This window comes from Sorex fumeus, unplaced genomic scaffold, assembly GCF_029834395.1.
Source record: "Sorex fumeus unplaced genomic scaffold, SorFum_2.1 ptg000128l, whole genome shotgun sequence".
Taxonomy (NCBI): Eukaryota; Metazoa; Chordata; class Mammalia; order Eulipotyphla; family Soricidae; genus Sorex; species Sorex fumeus.
Genome location: NW_026606185.1, coordinates 31,303,469 through 31,317,442, shown reverse-complemented (window position 1 = coordinate 31,317,442; position 13,974 = coordinate 31,303,469). Strand labels below are relative to the sequence as shown.

The following is a 13,974-nucleotide window of genomic DNA, read 5'->3' as shown; positions in this document are numbered from 1 at the left end:
TTAAGTCTCAATTGCCCTTACTTCCTAGCACCCCAAAAGCAGGTCCTGATGAGCGACTAGATGGACCCAGGGTGAGCTATGTACTACCTTGGCATCAAAATGGGCCTGGCCAAAATGCCATAATGCTTAACTATAAGTTAAGAGCTTGGTCATGGACAAATGCTCTCATGATCCAAAAAGTAATAACTAGATTCAGACCCTGCTAGGGTTAGGAAAGATTAATCTGGCCTGAGCACTGTAGTCTAGTCTGTGGTGAGATGTCTCTCCCAGGAGAGATGCCCTGTAAGCCTCAATGTATCTCTTCTTGTGTCTATACAAAATAACTAATATTAAGAAGTATAATTAAGATGCTAATTAAGTTACTGGACTAAGGAGAAGAGAAACAATGGTGTTTCACCCTTGAGCCTGATGGGCAGTCAGAAAGGAATTTCTTATGTTGATTTTGCTACCTGACTGGAACTGGGTGTAGTGTAGTGTAGTGTAGTGTAGTGTAGTGTAGTGTAGTGTAGTGTAGAGTAGTGTAGTGCCCCCAGTGCTGGGGGGTTGAGAGACTAGGGAGCTGGAGAGAGGAAGAGAGAGAGAGAGAGGGAGAGAGAGAGAGAGAGAGAGAGAGAGAGAGAGAGAGAGAGAGAGAGAGAGAGAGAGAGAGAGCAGGACAGCAAGATGGAGCATGGAGAGACTAGAAAGGGGGACAGAGGGAGAAGGATGTAGAAGAAGAATGCAGGGGCAGGCACGTGGAGAGAGAGAGGCAAGGCTGCAAGATGGAGCATGGAGAGATGAGTGGGAGAGAACAGGAGAGGACTGGAGTGAGGGGCGGTGTGAGACTAGAATGGGGGTCTCAGAGAGACTGGAACAGGGGAGAATGGAATAAATGGTAACTGATTGGGGAGAGATGACAGAGTGCAGGGCAGCAAGATGGAATGCAGAGAGATGAGCAGGAGAGAAAGGAAGAGATAGGAGTAAGGGGAAAGCGAGAATCTGGGGATCTGGGATCAAGGAATGAGGGGCTAGGAAGGAAGTGTGTGTGAGATGAATAAATGAGAGATTGGATAAACAAAAACTAGTCATCAACCGGGTTGGCCCTCATTTCCTCCCCCTTCTCCCCCATGGCATGGATCGTCCTGGCTAGGGGAGCCGCCAGGACCCCCCTACCGTGGGCAGCGAGGGGGAGAGCTGCCAGGGCTCTCCCTGGCCACCTCGAAGATTATACATACTGATATTTAAAAAAAAATCAGTCCTAATTTTTCTGCTTTTTTATTATTTACTAATTATTTCTAAAAAATATCTTTGGGTATATACTATCTTGCTTGGTTTGAACACCAGCAAACTTCAGTAAATAAAACCAGTATGCACATGGTTTTATTTCAGCACCAAAATAATTTCTTTTGTATATCAAGTATAAGTCTACAGTGTAAGGTAGAAAGTGGTGAATAATTAATAAAATTGTAGTAGTATCTTTTTTTTTACTTTTTGATTTTGCATCACAGCTGGTGGTGCTCAGGAGTTATTACTGGCTCTGACTGAGGGACTACTTCTGGCAGTTCTTGGGGGACTATTGGGATGCTGAGGATCAAGCCCAGGTTAGGTGCTTACAAGCCAAGTGCCTTACTCACTATACTACCTCTCTCACCCTGAACAGTAGTATACTTCTTGACTACTAAATTGCTCCAGGTGTGATGTAGATATGACATAATAAATCTTTCCCTTTATGTAGAAAAATAGAGAGATGGAATTGTCCTTCTTATTATAATCGTATATTCCATACAAAGGTCTCAAATAACTTACCAAAGAGCACCATATAATCAGTGTGAAGCTCAATAGTTCAGTCTAGAATTTTTCCAAGTAAAAAAGAAGATTGTCTTAAAATATACATTTATTATGGGGACTGGAACAAGAGCACAGCAGGTAGGGCATTTTCCTTGTATGTGGCCGACCCGGGTTCAATTCCCAGCATTCCATATGGTCCCCTGAGCACTGCCAGGGGTAATTCCTGAGTGATGAGCCAGGAGTGACCCCCAAAATAAAAAAATAAAATAAATAAATTAAAAAATAATATATATGTATACATTCATGAATAACAACTTGGATTTTAGTGTTAGATGATTTGTGGCCTAATTCAAGGAAAGGTCCTTTGTCCCTAAGTAATTCTAATGTTTCCCAATACAAGATAAAGCCCCATATATAAATAACAACGGAAACCAGCTAACAAAATTATATAGAGCTTTGACTTTCTATTATTGTCTGTTCAAAGACCAAGACAAAGATAAAGCATATTATTTATTATTTGTTCTTTCTCTGGCTCTCCTTTCACCCTATGACTCAAATAATTCCTTTATGCCTGCCTTCACTTCCCTTTTTCTTTTCAAACCAGGGATGGTTTTACAACAATTTTGGTAAAGGTTTACATTTGACTAATGAGATCTTCACTAGATAAGATTTAATACATTATAAATTTCTTGAACTTTTTATTTATATATATTTTGTTCTTTACAAAAATTTTGAAAATTAAGTAGTTTTACTACTATAGTGGCTTTTATATCTAGTCTGCTTTGTCAAAAGATGAGATAAATTTACCTAGAATTTGCTGAGCCATTGTTTATCTGTTTATAGGTTTCCCCCTTTATCGAAAAGTAGAGCTGCATATGCAATCTTTCCTGAGCTAAGATGATATAAAGTAAAGAAGCAATTACCATTGATTGATTTAGAAAATTTCTGAGTAGTCCCAGAACCAAAAAATAACCTAGAAAATCAGAGTAAATAATACACCAAAGCTAAAACAAGCACATAAAACCTAACACTAACATGGCAAAAACGGAAATGTTATGATAAATACATAGCCTGCATAAAGTACAAATTATGTGTGTAATGTAAGTAATACTAATGGTGGATGCAGGAAAGCACAATGTATTCACTAAGATTGAAATGCTGAATTATGTCTAGTTTTACAAGATTGAAATGCTGCATTTTGTCTAGTTTTATGCTAAAACAAAGATCTTTTGGAGCATTTTTAGGCTTTTTTGATATCTTCAGACCTATCTTGCTAATGGATGCACAAAATTAATAGAAATAAAGCATCGATGTTATAAACACAGTTCAAAGCTAAAGTTGCTTTCTGCTATGGTGCTCAGTGTAGTTCATAAGAAGGAGATGGTGGGGGGGGGGAGGGAGTACCTCCAGGGTGTGCACTGCCTCTACAATGACTACAGTATTTGGAAAGGATGCTGAACACTCTCTTGCGTTTCATCCTCTACTGTAAAGATCCTCTCCAGATTCTTTCAGGTTAATTAAAACAGAAATTTTTATAACCTGTCTTTGGAAAAGTGAAACAGAGTAATGTAAACTTTCCCACAGGGGTTCCTTCCTATGTCTCTAGAGAATTCCAGAGGAAACTCTCACCCCTTATCTGGAGTTCTTTATGGTTCAGGTTTAGAGTAGAGGGCAGGCTGCTCTAACTGTTGGTGCTAAGTGTGGGTTGATAAACTTTAATGGCAACTGGCATCCTTTGAAAACTACAGCACACAGTGATAGGAATGAAGAGGGGACTCTGATGACAGTTTTTATTTGATGTCGTCCATGCCTAGAAAGAGTGGACAGCAGTAAGGAAGTGTTAGAGATTCAAAGATCCAATGAATTCTCTCAGAAAGTCACTTTGTTAAGTTGGGTTTAATGTGGGTTTAACCTATATGAGGTGGTGTCCTTGTTTTTTTTTATATTTATTCTGCATACTTTTATTACAGTTTGACCTTCTAAATACTAAGCTACTTAAACTATTTTAACTCTTCTCACTGGACTAGACTTATTATCCTAAGCATAAGAGTTTTCTTCTTCATAACATTGCTCACAATACTTGAAATTTTCAGACCAGTACAAAATGGTTAAGAAAAATAACTAAAATATCAACAACTGATGTCACTGGATAAAGTGTTTAATATATCCCCTTGTTTACTTTTATTTAAATCAGTTAGTATATTTGACTTATGTTTGCGGGCAGCTCAGGGCAAGAAGACAGTGAAAATTATTAAAAAAGAACTAAGACTAGAATAACAGAAAGAACACAAAGCAAAAGGGAAATATGTATTCTGTTTGCAAGGCATCATGGAAAAATAGATTGTTGACTTCATTGAATGTTTGGATTCCAGTTATATGCTAGGCCCTGTTCCAGGGACTAAGACTATGAGGGTCTATAAAGTTTCTCTCCAAGGCACTAGTACTCGAGTAAGGATTCAGACAATTAAAGCAATCATGATTGGAGTACCAAAGCGCATGGCCTATCTTTACATTCCATGTAGATTAATTTTCCAGTAATGTAAATAGAAGCAAGAGGAAGCAACTGAAAATGTGGCATCAAATGGAAGAGAATCTTTGATAATTCAGAGTACTTAGACTTGAACATTAAAGCATTACATTTTTAAAAAATAATCCATTTCTGGGGGATCGAAGAGATTTACATAGTATGAAGGTAAATACCATGAATTTGCTTACACGTGGTTGTGACTATGATCCTGATTTGAATAATGGTGCGGTATCTGGTCCCCTGACTGAGTATTGGTAGATTTAGGCCCTGAGCCCTGAGCCAAGTGTGGCACTTCAACAGTGCTGGGTGTGACCAAAAAAAACAAACTGAAAGAATTTGTTTCTAATATAGCATGACTCTAAAATATTTAGCTACAATCCTAAGACAAATTATGCGAGAGCTATTTTAAACCTATTTTCTTGTTATATTCTAAGTTTCTTCAAAGTAATCAGTATATCTTCATTAGCATTTGTCATCCACAATAGTTACAAAGTGTAACTATAGATGTTGCTTGAATTTTCTTTTTAACACCAGAGGTCCCAAACAGTGGGGCTGTCAGAATTGCCTTGCAAGTTGCAGATAAGCATCACCTGCTTTTGAATCCGTGGTCTCATGGTTTGGGGCAAGTGGTTTAAGCATATTCTGGCCCTCTATGTTGTCTGAATTTAACTCAGAATCAGTACAAATTATGCTGGAGAAAAAAAGCTAATGCAGACCCACTACATCAACTATTTCCTAGATAGTTATTTTCAAATAAGCAGGTATTTGCCTAATTTAAACAATATGTTTTTCTCAAAACAGATCTTTGTTGCACATGCAACCTTAAGTGCAAGCATAATTGTTCCCTATAATCCTAGAACCAGTAGTGAATAAAACTTAGAATAAGCAACAAACTATAGATACTTTGCTATTATTAGTCCCATATTATGAACTATTTAGTTTCAAGTGTATAATCTTCCAGGAGAGTGAGTACCCTGCACTTTTATAGTCCATGGCAGACATACAAAATAAAGAACTAAGGCCAGAGCAATAGAACAATGGGTAGGGTGCTTACCTTTCATGTGGCTGACCCAGATTTGATCCCTGGCATCACATATGATCCTCTGAGTCCACCAGGTGTGATCCCTGAATGCAAAGCCAAAAGTAAATACTGAGCACCTCCAGGTGTGACCCAAAACCAAAAATCAAATCAAATAAAAAACTATAATACTTAAATATTGTCAGGAAAGTAAAATGATGCATCCTTCTTTCTTATATCTGAAAACATTGTATTTTTCAGGTTCTCATGAATCTGGCTGATTAAATCAGGATTGGATAATATTCCATTAAGTAAAATATTAGTTACTGCATTTCTTGAGTCATCTAGGATGTGCAAACTCTAATCCAGGCTCTACTGACATGCTTCTTAGGTTGCCAAAGAATAAAGGCATAAAATGTAAATCAGATGGACAAGTAATCTTGACGCTCCCTGAAGTTCAGTCATGAAACTCCAACTGGTTCCTAATCTTGCTGAGTTGTGTTATTCCTTGAGAATATGCTCCATTTTTTAAGAGAAAATATGAGAAATTTAGCTCATGCTTTTATTTTTTGGACCCTTCCTTGTACTCTATTTTCCAAAATTAGAGATAACATCTATTATACTTGCCCCGTTGAAGATAAAAGAAAGAGGAATGGAAATTATGAGGTTCTCCTGGACGTACTCTAGAATCATTTCTTTCCAATCTAAAGGATATATCCCTTAAATGGGCCAGAGTGATAGTACAGTAGGAACGGCATTTGTTTTGAACACAGCCAATGTAAGTTTGGTCCCCAGAACCACATATGGTTCCTCAAGCCCTCCAGGACACTCCTCTGATTCCAGAACCAGGAGTAAACCATGAGTACTGCTGGGTGGGACCCCCTTACACAAACAAAACAAAGCAAATACACCTCAGAATAATAATCTCATTCTATGTCTTTGCTTTTATTCTTTTCAAGAAAGGAGAGGAGTACTGATTTATCCTGGAAGATAAAACGGCCAACTCAAAACTACGTAGAGTCAGTGTGAGACTTGAAAGGGATTTTGAAAATGGTTCAGAGAGGATCCCAACTTGGACTTTGCCTCATTAAATGTTCCCTTCAGTAACAATGAAGGGACAGGTGAAAGGAGTGTTTCTATAAGACCACAGAGAGGATAATGGGGGAGGGGCAGCTGGGGATTTTAGACCACCTTTTTCATAAGTTTGAGGTCCTGAATTCTAATCTCCTTCATTACAAGCTTCCTGCAACCCCTAGTATTGCTGAGTATAGGCTCAGCACCCCAATATCATTGAGCATGATGTCTATAAAAAAATTAAAAAGTCGAATGAGAAGGGATGGCACCAACCCTGGTTCAAATACCTCTGAGAACTGTGAATGTGGCCCCCAAACCCAAACTAATTAATCATTAAAAACATAAAAGTTCACTCTACCATTCCACCAGGCAGGGGATTCTGATACATTGCTTGGTCCTGAACTTGACTGAGGTGGAAAACAGCAAATTGCTGTTTTAAGCAATTGTCTCAATTAAGAGTAAAGAAACTGAGGCACAAAAAATTTTAAGATTTTATTAATATTATTATTCCACAATCAGCTGTAGGAGCCATAAACTTTAACTCCTTAAATGATTCTTACTGTACTCTAATTTGTTCTTATTAAATTTAGGTTTTGTACAGATTTTTTTTTCTGTACCTCATTTTAAAAGACAAGGAAGAAAGTGGGGAAGGAGGAGAGGGAGGCAGGGCAAAAACAAGGAACAAATACTGAAGACCTGATCCCAGTAGTGTGGTACAACTCAAATGGAACTTCTGATTTCTGTCATGGAGTGATTAGACACTGAAGATAACAAATGAGGTTGCGGGTAGATAAACAAATCAAAGCAGAATAATTTGGGAGGTTCTTTATCTAATGCTGATTTTGTGAGTAAGAAGAATAGCTTTTATTTACAATGACTTATATTTGTGTCACTGTAGTTTCCCCTAGTAATTCTTCCTCCCAAATGGGGACTACTTAACAGAGTTCCCCAAGATTCTCCATTTGCCAGGCACTCAATCCAGGGGAAGTGTTGGAATTTTAAGATCAGTGTTCCCTTCTTTATCCTTAAGATTCTACCAGAGGGGATGCAGTAATTCAAGAGCATTACTTCTGAAAGTAAAGCTGAGAAATTCACATGACTCGCATGCTGTAGATGAGAATGAAATCCAATACATTTTGTCTAACATTAACCCTGGTCAGAGGAAAATACTGCCTCTGAGTTACATCAAGATTCTTATTTGCTAATCATTAACTCTGTTCTTGTTACAGTGTAAGAAGAAGTTTTCTTCCCTTTTCCTCCACTTTTTGGTGAACAGAACTAGGTTTATGTAGCATCTCCTTCTGTCTTCTTGAGAAAGAGTTGTTCTTTCTTTGGAAAAACTGTTCTGGTTCCTTCCATCTTCCATGTGATCTGATGGGAGAGCTGCACAGGTATCCTGAACACAACTGTCATTTCTTCCTCTGCCCCTTCTTCTTCCCATTCCTCAACCACATTGCTTATGACACGGACAGACTCATGTCTCAGGCAAGGGCTGACAGTTTCTTTCACAATAAAATGAATTTTCAGTAGAGACAAAAGACCAAGAATAGTCAACCTGAAAAGAAAGGGGGGTAGTGGTGCGGTACCCCAAGCAATGCTCATGACTTGTTCCTAGCTCTGTACACAGGCTTCGCTCCTGGAAGAACTTGGGAAACAATATATGTGTAGTGCTGAGAATAAACCTGTGTCTGCTTTGTGCAAAAGAGCAAGGCAAGTACCCTATGATCCCTCTGGTCTGAAACCTAAATAGTCTTAGCATAGGAATCCACAGGATTCTCTGCATTCCCCCATGTTGTTTTTAAAGCTTTCCTAAAACCTCATGGCTCCCCTCTATTTTGACAATTTTAGTCATATAGGTTATAAGGGATTATTCCTTTTTTTTGGGCTTAATCAGATCTCATTCTTTTAAGTAGAACAGCCATTTTGGTTTTTTTTTTATAATTTTTTCTTATTAGTGAAACACCATGAGGTACAGTTATAGACTTATAAATTTTTGTGCTTGGGTTTCAGTTATACAATTATCAAGTACCCATCCCTCCACCAGTGCCCATCCTCCCCCACCACGGGTCCCAGCATTCCTTCCACCCCCCATTCTCCCCCCGTTCCACCCTGCCGCTATAGCAGGGCATTCCCCCATGTTCTCTCCCTCTTCTTTTGTGTACTGTGCTCTGCAAGAGAGGCATTGAGTGGCAATCATGTTTGGTCCACAGACCACTTTCAGCATGTCTCTCCCACCTGGGAGGGTCTTCACAGCACCCTTTATTTGGTGCTCTCTTCTCTATCTGAGCTTCCTTTTCACCTAGCACATGTGGCTGGCCTTCAAGTCATGGAGCAAAATTCCTGGTACTAATCTCAGCCATTCCTGTTGCTTTATGTTCCCCAGATGAATGCAATCGTTCTGTGTCTATCCCGCTCTTTCTGACTCATTTCGCTTAACATGATACTTTCCATGTAGTAGTACCACTTGTATGTAAATTTCATAACTTCATCTTTTCTAACGGTTACATAGTACTCCATTGTGTAAATGTACCAAAGTTTCTTTAACCAGTCATCTGTTCTCGGGCACTCAGGTTTTTTCCAGATTCTGGCTATTGTAAAGAGTGCTGCAATGAACAAACAATTGCAGATGTCACTTCGACTATACTTTTTTGCCTCTCTGGGATATATTCCCAGGAGTGCTATAGCTGGGTCAAATGGGAGATCAAATTCTAATTTTTTGAGAATCGTCCATACTGTTTTCCAAAAGGGTTGGACCAGCCTGCATTCCCACCAGCAGTGAAGGAGGGTCCCTTTCTCGCCACATCCGCTCCAGCAACTGTTGCTTTTGTGGATGTGGGCCAGTCTCTGTGGTGTGAAATGATATCTCATTGTGGTTTTGATCTGCATCTCTCTGATGATTTGTGATGTAGAGCATTTTCTCATGTGCCTTTTTGCCATTCGGATTTATTCTTTGCGAAAGTTTCTGTTCATTTCCTTGCCCCATTTTTTGATGGGGTTGGGTGATTTCTTCTTGTGTAGTTTAACCAGTACCTTGTATATCCTTGATATCAACCCCTTGTCGGATGTGTATTTGGTGAATATTCTTTCCCATTCTGTAGGTTGTCTTTGTATTTTGGTCACTGTTTCTTTTGAGGTGCAGAAACTTCTTAGTTTAAGATAGTCCCATTGGTCTATCTCTGTTTTCACTTGCTCGGCCAGTGGTGTGACATCTTTGAAGATACCATTAACTTCAATATAATGGAGAGTTTTGACAACTTTGTCTTCAATAAACATTATGGATTCCGGTCTGATGTTGAGGTCATAAATCCATTTTGATCTTACTTTTGTGCATGGCGTTAGGCAGAGATCTGAGCCCACTTTTTTGCATGTAGCCGTCCAGTTTTGCCAGCACAATTTATTAAAGAGGCTTTCCCTGCTCCATTTCACTTTTCTTGCCCCCTTATCGAAGATTAGATGATTATATGTTTGGGAGGAGATGTCAGTATATTCAACTCTGTTCCATTGTTCTGCAACTCTGCCTTTAGAACAGCCATTTTGCATATATACTCCAGGATTAGAGAGCTTAGAGTTCTAGAACTACTAAGGTTTTCTTAGGAAACTATATTTTCTAGAAACAGTTCTATTATTTTTGTGGGGTTGGATTGTGTCTTTTTATATTTTTCTCATGCAGACATTTTATTATTTTGTTCCTCCAGTTATACCAACTCTAGTGACGGAAATGAAAGAATTGCCTTTAGCCACCCTGAGAAAACATTCTTATACTCATTTTAGGAGTGTAGGTCAGTACCCAGTGTAAAACTCTGATTAATATTTTTGGGTAAACTCTGGGGTAGAAAGTTTGTGTCTAAGATGTGATTATTTGCACATGGAGGGATTTTGCTCCATATTTTTATGTCCTCAAAATACCATTTCTTTTTCTTTATCACTGTATATTTTAAAAATCAAAGTTCCTAACTTTATTTTCTAAAGGTTTCTTTTGAATGATATTCTTGAAATAGGCTCTTAGAGTAGATAACAGTTAGATATAAATATTGAAGAGTGTTGGGTAATTCTTCCATTTTCGTTCTTGTGAATTAGCAAATGCATTTCTAATTATGACCCTTAAATCAAAGGTGAATGTTGGGAAAATTAAATGCCATTAATAATTCAGTATATAGGAAGTATAATTTTTTCCTTCTTTACAAGATAATATGCTGACATTGCTGTATTCTGTAAGGCTCATTTAAATAGGTATGATTACAGAGAGTCTGCATTTAAGGGATTATTAATACTTCTATTTACTTCAGAAAAAATACACTAAAAGGTTTTATATGTTTCCTAGCAAGGAAGACTACAAGACTATTTCTGATAATGGATGTAACAAAGATTTTGCAGGAGATATAAATTAAACATGGAACTGAGTCTTCTTTCCTAATGCATGCACCTTACTCTGTTCTTAGAACGATAAAAATGTGGGGCAATATTTGTAATTTGGAGACAAATCTCTGCTTAATGACAAGCATAGAAAAGAAGAAGCTCATGGAAAACTTGCTGAATAACTGTACTAATTCCCCCCCTTTGTCTGGAGAATTTTTAATAAAAGGAGTTTTATATTTAACTGCATAAATAAAACATGATTGTTCAATTCTGCCTGCCTACTTTTCCTTTCAATAGATACACAATTATTTTCATTCATTCCCCAAAGTCCTTTATATTAAAAAGATGAGTTAACTGCAGATTGAAGCTTGTTAAAGGTGTCTACGCACAAAGAAAGGAAGTAATTTCACTTTCCTGAGAACTATTGTATTGCCTCTAGAGTGAATTTTACTTTATCATAAATATCATTTCAGTTCAATAGACGTTAGGTAAAAGCAAATGGACTCATTGTGTTTAGAAATTTAGAGGCATCTAAAGCATTCCAAATATATATTTAGATGTAATTCTCTCCATTTTGATGGAGGATAATCTTGGTAGTAGCATTCTTTATAAGAGCTCATAATGCTTTCCCACTTTTGTCTCCTTATTATATAAAATGAAATAATGATATTCTAAGATATACTTCAAAGGGAATTTTATTATAAGTTATGAATTATAATATTTGGAACGTTCATATTATTTATATGATTTGCTTTGATCATGGATATTATCATCAAACTTAAAAAATAAAATTATACATACATATCTCAACAGATACAACAGTTTAGTTATCTAGTTTTGGGGGGCAGGTATTGGTGCAATACCCTGCAATGCTCAGGGTTACTCCTGGCAGTACTTGAGATACCATATGGGATGCCAGGGATTGAACCTGGGTAGACCACATGTAAGGCAAACACCCTACCCATAACACTATCTCTCTGCTCCCTGGTCACAACATTTTAATGCTAAAATATTTTGTTGTTATTTTTTTCCAATAAAACAATTTATTATCAAAGCACAAGGGTGTCAGAAGAGGATGGATCCCACTGAGGTGTTGGCCCTGGCTCTGCCACTGAAGCGACAGATTAAAGGGGGATCCGTGGTGGTGGGAAATGGGCACTGGTGGAAGGATGGGTATTTGATTGTTGTATAATTGAAAACCAAGCACAAAAATTTGTAAATCTACAAATGTACCTCATGGTGTCTCACTTATATAAAAAAAAAATAAATAAAAATAAAGGGATGGGCTAGCCTAAAGGAGGAACAGGACTTCACAGTGCCCGAGAGGGGGAGAGGGGACCCAGACACTAACAACAGCCTAGAAGCAGGACTGACCTACTGGAGCAGCAGGAATGCACTATCAAAGCAGAGGATCTTTCTAGATGCTAATCTGTGAATCTACAGTAGGTCTGGAGGCACATTTTTTTCTTTGATTTCAGACTGCAAGTTGGGAATCCTACGGCACCATCTGGAGGTTCATGGAGGTTCAAGGGATCTTAGGCCGACAACCGCCAGTCCTGCAGCAGGGCTTTGAGACTGTTCCACAGCATGGTGTAGAGCAGCTTCTCATCATACCGGAGGGCCATCGCCAGCTTCAGGTATACTTCTGCAGGGTCTCAGGGATTGAGCCAGTGGCTGCACTGGGCCATGAGCACATCCGGGTTGTCCAGAAACTTCTGTTTCTGCTTCCTGACTTCCTCAGTGTGGGGAAGGTTTTTGTCCAAGGCAGGAACCCACAGAGCCACTTCAGCATTCAGTAGCCCAGAGCCTGGAGGTGACTGCGGCGGGAGTGCCCACCACCTTTGTGCAGGTTCATGCTGTTGAACTCAAAGTTCCCCTCATGCGGGCTTCTACTGCCTTCTGAGTAGGCCACGTGCTTCCCGTCTGGGAAGTAGCAGAGGCGAAGCCGTATCCCACGAGGGTCACCTGGCCTCTGGATTCACAAAGATGTTGTCCGCTGTCACCTTGCCGTGGACGTACTTGTTCTCAAGGAGGAACTCCAGGGCGTCCGGCAGCCGATAGGGAACCTCGAACACACACTGCACCACCATCACATGCTTTGGGTTGTCGTCATCCAGGACTGACTGCAGGCTCCTCCCCAGATGGGGGAAAACACCAGGAACCTGTACTTGTCCTGGTGAATGCCGAAACTGACCAAAGTGGGCACTGCCAGGAGAGGGCCTGAGTACAGCTTCTTCCATTTGTTCACTTGCAAAGGCTCGGCGGCCCGCAGGAAGAAGTTCTGCTCATTGAACAAGCGTCTGTCCTTGGAGTCCAGCTTGAGAGAGAAACTTTCCGGGAACTGGAGGTGGATGCAGAGGCAGGTTCAGCTTCATAAAGAATGCCCTGATCGCCCCTGGCCTGGAGATAACGCAGCTTCCAGAGATTTCCATTCTTGTCGGTTAGCAGTGTTAGCAGCTGGCAAAGCCTCTAGTGAGGCGGTCACTTGGCTCTGCTTTGGCATCTGTGGGCTTTGTGAGGTCTGTGGGCTTTGCTTGGATGTCTTTGGACTTTTCCTGGCTGCCTGCGGGCTCTTCCTGGCCATCTCTGGGCTCTTTCGGCAGGTCTCCTTGCTCTGCTGGCAGGTCTATGGGCTGGCTTTGGGGGCTCTGGTTTCGCTCCTGGTGCCTGCAGGGGCTCCGGGTGTCTTCAGACTCGAAACTGTCACAGTCTGAGCAGAGGAATGAGGGGCCAGAGGAGACAGAGCTGGATCACCTGATTTTCTTGTTGTCTTCAGAATAGGCTTTTGGCACCTTCCTTGAGCCTCGGAAGGAGCCCAGAGGTGCTCTGTCAAAGGCCTCTGCGCCATCCTGCTGTTCTGTTGGTAACAGCTTTCCACAGTAAGGGCAGGGTTTGAATGTCGATTCAATCCTTTGCCACAGTTTGGACGGAAGGAGATCATGCTAGAAAACAGGGGAAGGAGGAGCTCTTGGAGTCACAAAGTCCTGAGTGTGGTCCCTTTAGGGGGGTCACAGACTGGCCCTTGACTTCAATGTGCTGCAAACTCCTCCTTAACAACATCCTCAGTGGTCCTGCAGAAACTTCCACCCGATTTTGTGGTTATTTTATATACAATTTTCTGCCATATAATATATGGACTTATTTAGAAACTTTCCTTTGGATCAATGTATTATTTTGTACAAATCTTTGACTAATTTTTTATGAAGTGAATTGGTCAACTTTTCGAAATTGT

General features: G+C 39.8%; 1 pseudogene; it reads right to left on the bottom strand.

Moving 5' to 3' along the window:
- Nucleotides 1–12,166: 12,166 nt before the first annotated feature.
- Nucleotides 12,167–13,683, bottom strand: LOC130045517 (inactive serine/threonine-protein kinase VRK3-like; annotated as a pseudogene).
- Nucleotides 13,684–13,974: the final 291 nt, after the last annotated feature.